Raw genomic sequence first — 9,312 nt, forward strand, 5'->3', positions numbered from 1 at the left:
CAATAGAAAAATTTTGATAGATTTTTAAAGTTTAAAAATTGAAAAATATTGAGTTCGGAAAATTCATTACTGTTTAAAAAAAAAAAAAGAAAATATTTCTATTATTTTTAAAACAACTTTAATAGTTTATTTTGGAAGTGTAATCACTAAAGAAAATAAACAACCCACTTTTAACAGAGAAATTACGAGATTTTTATATTTTATTCGCAGTTTCGTGTTAGAGGTGTCAAAAATTCCTACAAAAATTCTGATACACCTGCCCACGGGACAGAGTTAGACACCAGCGTCGTTTTTTTAAATGTGGAGAAAAGGAACAAAAATAAAAATTGTCTCAGTCGTTGAGGATTTCTCCTCCACTGACAGAGAACAAGAAATTGAAGTGCAAAGTGCGTACTTGAAATGAAATTAACAAACAAAAAGTAAGTATTACTTGAATTTACTTTCTTTTTGTCGTCTTTTTTTACGACAGGTGCGTGCGTCCAAACTATTTTGTTTCATTTTATTTTTTACATTTATGTCCCAAATTAGTAACCGTTCCAATTTTATATGTAAATAAAGAACTTGCTCTTAACTAGGCACCGCCAAAACTGGGGGTGCAGGTTCAGGTAAGTACTTTTTGACTGACCGTCTTTTTAAAAATCTACCAAAAATCAGGTAATTATCCGATCAATACGAAATTTTCAGCGATTATTAAGAGAAGAATGAACTTTATAACAGTGTACTTAATTTTTATAAACGATATTTATATATATATATATATTTTACTTACAACCACCCCTTGTTTTGAGGTGGTACAAATATGCTTAAAATAATCATCTGAAACCGAATACAACATATTGTGTTGTTGTAAGGGACAAAAATATAAATTAAAAAAAAAAATTGTTTGCATACCTTATTTTGACGTCTGAATATCAGAAATTCGATTGTGTTTAATTATCCCGCTTTGGAGTTTTGAAGTGTGAAATTCGGTGAATATGTTAAGTAAAATAATTAATTTAAGTTAAGCAAAGCAAAAAAAAATTTTTTTAAATATTTATACAAAAAAAGCCATTTTAAAATCTTTGATAAATAAATTAACAATTTTTTTTAGCGAACCGAATAATGCATGACCATTATTAAACAGGGCATGCTTTAAAGAATCGATACAAAAAAAATCGATAAATATTGTGCCCTTTGTGTTAAAAATAGCATCATTTTTTCGATCCCGTTTGAAAACGCTTGCCGCCTTTCGACTACGGGGGACAAAACGCGCTGAAATAATTTTTTTTATTCTGCTTTAAATTGTCCCTCCCCCATTTTGGGGAGCCTGACCCCCACACACATACACATTAAAAACCAAACTCATACAAATATTCACCCATCTGGTACTGGCCAGCCTCAGCGTTAATAATACATTGAAATTTTCGTTACTGAAAAATAAGTTTTGGGGGGCCTTTTTGGTCTTCCATAGTTTGCTTTTTATCGAATACAAACGTAAACAGTGTCGATCTAGACTCTAGATCGACGCGAAGTAACTGGTTGCCTATATGAATAAGTGGAATTATTTGAAATCCAGGTACTTATATTGTAATATTTTTGCATATTCTCATAGAAAATCACCCTAAATCTTAGTTAGACAACAAATAAATAAATTAATTATTTCAAAAACCTTTTTTAAAAAATATTTATGTACGTTTTTTGTGCAAGACAAAAAAATGTCAATTGTTAACTTTTTGGGAAAATTTAACATTTAAAATTTAATTAAAAATAGTAGAAAAAGATTTACATCATTCTGTTTTCTATATGATAAAATTCAGGGTTTTATCTTTCGGAGAAAAAAAGTTACTCAGAAATAATGGATTTTAATAAATGTAATTTCGTTTTAAAAAACAACAACTTGATTTTTCGGCCATTTTTGGCGGTGCCTACTCTTAACAGAGCACACAAATGAAGAAATGATGGGATATCCATGAAATGTTCAATGCTTATAGATTTTTTTTTTACCGCACCAACTAAAAACTTACCTTTAAAATTTTTAGAGGTATTCGGGTCTGTTTTGAACGAATATCACATTTAAAATTGTTGCAAAAAATTTAATGCGCATGAAAACAAATATAGCCACCAGTGACAATAATACGGAATAATAAAGGTCTTAATATCATAAAAACTACTTGGCACGGGCCAAGTCTTTCAGCCATAAAGAAGAATGGTGTGGGCATGGTTCATTCAGATGTAAGCTCAGCTTAGTAATGAAGCTTACAAAAAACTTCATTAACATACACCCTGAATTGCTTAAGTGTGTATTAACTTATTACTTGTTGATACTCGACCTGTTTGAGCGGGTCACTAAAAGAGCATTTCTTTTTCACAACTCCGACAGTTGTCTATTCACTTTTGGGTATTTACTTTTCAATTAATTTTATTAACTTCTTGCAAAATAAAAACATGGACTTTGAGGATAAGAGAAGAACGTATATATTTCAATTAAAAGAAGGAGTTCAGAATTTTTATTCTAATATGTTCGAACAACAAAAAAAATGTAAGATCCGGTTCCCAAGAAGAAACTTCATTGAAGACATACCATTATTCAGAGGTAGATTATTAGATTTATGAAAAGAATGAAGCATGATAATTTTTCATCAGAAGAGTTAGTTGCCTTTAGACGAGAAGTAGCTGAGTTGGAAGCGGCTCCAGGAATATAGAGGAGCAATTGTATGGAGGATGAAGCATCCGTGACGCAATTACTGTAAGTCTCTTTCAAATTCTAATTTTAGATTCGAGTGCAGTTATAGGCGTTGCATAATGATCGTCAGAAAAGAAAACTCTAAGTTTCTCACTGGAAGAAGGGAATCCCAATACTCAAAGTAGAAATAACTGTTACTCTAGTTATTGTGAAAAATAAGATTCTGACCATTTTTAATGATTATATTTTTGCATTTTTTATATGTTGTTTACTGGACAAGAAAATGTAATAAAATTATTTATCTTTTGGAAAGATTGGACCATGTATTTCAAATGTCTACTCTATTTTTTTTTTATTTTTTATATGTAAACTGTTAAGAAATTGATAGGTTAGTCAGAGAAGCAGTTCATCACCAGTTCAAAGGAAGAAACTATTAGAGTAGAAGATTTTCCAGCATCTAATGACCTCAGCAATAAAGAGGTGGGATTTTGCTGTTTGTCGGGTTGGTCAGGTGTATATATGTCAAAGGGGCCACAAGTGCTAAGAGTTCATCAGAGCATATTCCATAAACTATTTATAAAACAGGCCCTGGGGTGCGATATTGCAGTGATGGGACAAATATTGGAGCTTGGCCGAAAGTATGGATGCTATTAGATTTGAGACTACCATAAAAATTATATATCAGTATATGCATCACCATTGCACATGACATTAATTTTAAAAAGAACTTTGTCGTTGAAACATTGAATGAAAACATCCATGTTTGACCTCATTCTTGTACATACTATATTTTTCTAATTTATTAATTTCAATATGTGTTAGATTTGACTGCATGTTGAAAATACAAGCATGGTATTATTAAAAATTTATTCATCTCAGATGCGATACGACCAGGAGTAATAATGATCAAAGTATTTGTCCATGTTTCAGACTACATTCGTGTGATGTTATTTAGATACAAAGATATAAAAAACGAACTTTATTTCTCACAGTTTAGAAGGATCTGCTTATATTAAATATTCATCCAGTAATATACTTTTAAATTTTTTCAATGAAGACCTTCATGTCCGGCATTTCCTAAATTGTTAGATATATAACATGTTACTGCTCTAACTACACCTGTCTTATTGAGTGTATTGAATATGCATTAAAATGGCTGAAAGGTTGAACACAATCAAATGGATTGCCTAAATTCATGCTGTCGTAATACTATCGTGGTTAGAGGATAGAGTGTGTTGTGTCTGCACCAGCATAAATATCTCTGGATGGAATCTTATCCTCAGCACTACGCTATCAAACTCTGGAAACTTCAATCATCAGATTCTCATTGTTGTTTGGGTCCATATCGTTTTAGATCCTCAAAAGAGTGTAGTATGTTGCATGGCTGAAGGATTACTTAATAGTTACATAAAGGTAAGTCTTTAACTTTTAATTATCTTAACTTCAGTAAAGGGATATTGAATATTGTACACCTGGTGAAATAGAGGGTAAAGCATTTATTACAAATCTAATATTTTTCATTGAAAAAACACAAAATTCGTATTTTTGTATGCTGCACAGAACTCATCTTGTCTGTATAAGTGTTTTTCAACATCTGCTTTATTTCTCTCTCATAACAACAATAAATCAAAAAGAAAAGTTCAACAAAAAGGAGAAGAAAAAGAAAAGATCAGCAAAAGGAAAGAGAGAAAGAAACGAGAGTTACTCATCTTATTTCGTTTCGAAAACCACTTACAACCTTTGCTGTTATAATCATGGGCTGTTTGCAGCAGATGATTTGACACTCGACTCTTCAAGAACCTAATGACCTGGGCTAAGAACTACATTTACCACAGTATAGGTGAGAAAAATTCAATTGACAAGGCACCTTTTTCAATAGTGGGTACAGTTCTTTTCCTATTTACTTGCTTTTCCTCGATGGCAAATTAAACACAAGGTTAATTTTTAACGTGGGAAAAATTTAGCTCTCAACAAACAAGTTTCTATGCATTCCTTGTGCCACACTTCGAGTCAGGAAGATATTTAGTATTTGAAAGAATTTGCTTATTGTTAAATTAAATAATGATTCACAAATTTCAGCAAAGAGCAGAAAGTGAATACGGTAATAATTTTTAAGGTTTGTTTTTTTCACCAGAGACCTTGAAAACTTGTACCATATGTTCAAATTGTAGGATATCAAGAAGATGGGAAAAGTGTTCATCAAATTATCGAGTGTGGTTTACATTGTTTTGAGAAATTATGAAGGGAGTAATTTGTGGAGTCCAAAGTGAAGTTTAAAGCAAACTGCTAGCAAGCAACATCTAAATAGTTGGATAGTGGAAGATATTTGATTGTCCATTAGTGAGAAGTAGGAATAAATATTACATTTCACTATGACGATGGTGATTATGATGAGGAGGATAGACGAGTCGTCAATTTAAGTCTTTAATTTCAAAAATAACAATTTTTCATTTCTTTTTACTTAAACATTCGTCAGTGGAATAGAGAACACACGCAGCTGATTATAAAAATATTTGTTGTTTATTCCTGTGCATATAATTTTTTAATGACAGATTGACAAATCTAATACTGTATGATGGAGTTTAGAAGAATAGCGAAAGTATTGTATCAATGTTGTGCTTCCATACCTCAATTGACAAACCTGTCGCCATCTTTGAAACTTAGGGTCTTTTATGTACCATAACCCAAAAGTGTTTATTAATTTTTACTTATATATTCATCAACGAAAATTTAACTTTAAATTATCTATTAAAAGAGTTGAAAACATTCGTTTCCAAGTTGGTCTACTGTTTATATCCATATATACGAAACAATAATATTATATTTAAAATGTTGTCTCATCTATTTTCACTGTTTAAAATTTCAAATTAGAATAATAATGAAAGTCTAATTCTGTTTCAATTTTCCATTTAATCTATGATTAATTAAATTTAATATTGTTTTTATTTTAATAGGTTTTAAAAGGAAATAGATATTTGCTATCAACTAATGCTATTAAAAATAAAATTCTATTTTGCTTTGTGGCATTAGAGTATTTTCACTGGTAGTACTATTCAACATGTGTTCCAAACTTACCTCTTAAGCTCGGACTCAATTGACTCAATAATTGAGTCGGCAGCACAACACTATACTTTCTGCTCGATCTAAAAGCATGAAAATATTGATCTCGTAATACCAGTTAAACATAGTGTTGCAGCTATGAAAAATGCAGCTGCAAGATCTCACTCTCTTATATGATCAAATTGTACATATGAGTCCAGGGCAAATGTGTTGAATAAAACTTCTTTAATGAAAAAATCTCTGCGTACCTCACTTAATTTTGGGTAGATTGTGAACGCACAATCTTTTACATGCATGGATGGTACACGAGCTCAGGTTTTTAAATCATGTCAATAACTGCTTAGTATTGATAATTGATTGTTATGGTATCAGCTTTAAATAAAAGTTATCTCGTCATGAAACTGAGCCAGCTTATATCAAACTTCTGACTCAGCCGAATCGGATGTGAATGTCAAAGAATATGATATTTATATATTTTTGGTTTGGAAATCCAAAACTTACTCTGATAAAATTAAATATTTCTTCATATGAAAACCCCTAAAGGAAGTAATCATTAGATTAGAAATTCAATAAAACAAATTTCATTAAATTACTATATTTCTTCACACGAAACTTTTTTACAAAGTAAATGTTTTGATTTTAATTTAAATACATTTAAAAATGGATTCAAATAAAAATTTGTTGGTTCAGCTTTAGCATGTCAAATGTGCAATCCATAGTGTAAACCCTATTTCTCATGTACTTGATCAGGTATTACACTAAAATAATGAAATAAATAATTATTATAACTGCTTTTTAAGATAATTAATAAAGTATTTCCGTATGTTTTTTAGTATTTTCTACTTTTCATAAACAATAAAAAAATTAGGATTATCAAAAAGGCAAATTATAAAGATATTTTGTTTCTCACTAATAGAAAATTTGTGGACTTATGTTTGGAAAATAGAAATTTGTTCCTTCTAAAAATTAATCAATATATCAACAAAATAGTCTCATTGAAATATCTAAGGAAAATGCTTTTGCTGACATGAATAAGAGTATAAAACTTTAATTTTAGCTATTTGCCTGCAATGATAAAACATATTTTATTTAATCTTTTCAAAAACATCCGTCTTCATCTGATGGACGTTTTAAAAATACTTCCTGTTCTAAACACGTATAAAACTTTAACTTTTTCTTGAAATGTATATTTTTTACATTTGCAGAAGCTCCAGCAAACAAAACAAAAGCACAAACAAATGCATTATTGGATTTGAATGAATCTTCATTTCTTTGGCGACTTGAATATGAAAATCTCTTCAAGAAAATGTTTTAAATATATTGCTGTAAATTGCATAAAGTTTGAAGCTTGCAAGAAGAGAAATACTATTTTTGTGAGATTTATGAATATTCTTTTCATCAACTTTTATATTTTAATAATATATTAAGAAAACATTTTATTGTAAAAATGTAGATGTATTTCTTCCCGCCCCCCCCAATCTTATTCAGGAGAAAAGTAACTGGATAATCCATTACAAATATTACACTAAATTATTTATAAAATCAAAAATTTCAAGCATTTCCAATAGTTAAAAAAACTAAATAAACATTCTGCTAATTGTAAAAACTAAATTATAGTTGAATAAGTCTTCAAAAGGGCCAAGCTAAATGAACTATTTATTAAATTACTTCGAAATTTAGCTTATTTGGACCAAATTCTGATAATCATTTTTGTGGGTTTGTTTTCCTCAATATGGAAAAATACAGAAAAACAAATCGTACTAAGAAATCCTCAAATATTTTGACTTCTAAATCAAAATTTAATTTGGTGACTAGAGAAAAACGATATTCTTGTGAAATATGCGGCCTTTTATTTTCAAAGAAGTACAATATGTCGAGTCATATGCGAATACATACTGGAGAGAGACCATATTCTTGTGAAGTATGTGACACTTCTTTTACACAGAAATTCAATATGGTAAAACACAGGCGAACACATTTTGCAGATAATCCACATTCTTGTGAAATATGCAGCTATTCATCTGCAAGTAAGCCTGATATGGTGAAGCATATGCGATCACATACTGGAGAGAAATTGAATGCCTACTAGACACTATCCTCGAGTGCCTAAGGTCTCTCTGTACAGGGGTTTGTCAGAAATTCTGATATGAGGACACTTCATTGGAAGTAAACCCTGACTAAATATTCAAAGAAATGGTGTGCTATCTTCTCAAGCCATCCAGCACGTTCCTCAGTTTGCAGACGGGGGCACCCCCTTTAGCAATAAAGGGCAGCTTTGAATAAGAAATAAAAAGCCGTGGACAATGGGGAAATCAAAACAACATATGAAAGAAAATAAAAACACATACTGGCAGGTCGGCACCCAGGATAAAAAGGGCCCTTCAACCCGTTCATACGCCAGGCGGGAAGATGCAAACAATGGTGTAAACCTTCCGAACTCTGGAAGTGGCTCTCTAACCATGACAGAGGATAACCAGGGTCAGCCATCAGGCCTTGATAACAGAGGTCCTGGCCTCCAAACATCAAATTCAGCAACAAGAAGAAAGAAAAATACAAGAGGCTTAAAAGCTCAGCCGTGGTCTGTTGCAGAAAAGAAGGTGCTACTGTTTTGCTACCACTACTCGAAGTTCGAAAAGTGGAGCAAAACATCCACTGACATTCTTACCGAGAAAATAAAAGATACTAACCTACCTGAAGAGAAAAAATCTACACCTATTGCCCGCCTGCGATCACTTATTTCGCAGATAGGAAACTATGTATCAGAGGAAGAGCAAAATGAAATTAAGACTGCAGCTCTAAAGGAGGCAGAAAAAGACTACATTCCTATTATGGAAGAGGAGAACATTCGAAGAATGGAGTCAAGATGGACCTGGGAAGAAAAGTGGATACTGGTGTGGGCAATGGAATATGCTCAGGCAAAATATTCCAAACAAAAACAAAGGACAGAGACTTGGAGGGAAATATTCTTCCATTTCTGTCCAGGCAAACGGAATGTCCCATCTCCAAAAATTAGGTCACAAAGATACAATAGCCTAAAGGTGATGAATGAGGAAGAAATAAGACATCTAAAAACAGAAGTCACATCCCTCATTAAAACAAACCAGAACCCACTTCAAAACCCCATAGAAATACCACCCAATAACCTACCCATATCTACGAATGGAAATGAAAGAACCACAAATAGTCCCACACTGGACCTTGATTCTTCGGCACCAATGCTGACAAGTGAAATACCACAAACACCAGCAACACTCCCTCAGGAAATGCCCGAGGTGGATGATGACCAGTTAGTCTTGGAAGAAGAACTATGTAAGACCATTGAGGAGGTCCAACGGATGGGACTTCAAGAAAGACAAATGCTGCCTAAAATAACAACCACGAGAGCAACAAAGGTAGCAATAAAAAGGGTTAATGTTGCTCTCAAGAGACTAGTGCCATATAGCACAACCCTGACTGAGTTAAATCAGGTGTCTTATGCATCAGAACTCTACATTGTAAGGAAAGTAATGCCAACATTCCAAAAACAACGGGAACCAGAGGCAAAAGACAAAATACCACGCTGGAAACAAAAGATCCAAAACCAGCTAAAC

This window comes from Euprymna scolopes, chromosome 12 (assembly GCF_053919585.1).
Source record: "Euprymna scolopes isolate OS-2025 chromosome 12, ASM5391958v1, whole genome shotgun sequence".
Taxonomy (NCBI): domain Eukaryota; kingdom Metazoa; phylum Mollusca; class Cephalopoda; order Sepiida; family Sepiolidae; genus Euprymna; species Euprymna scolopes.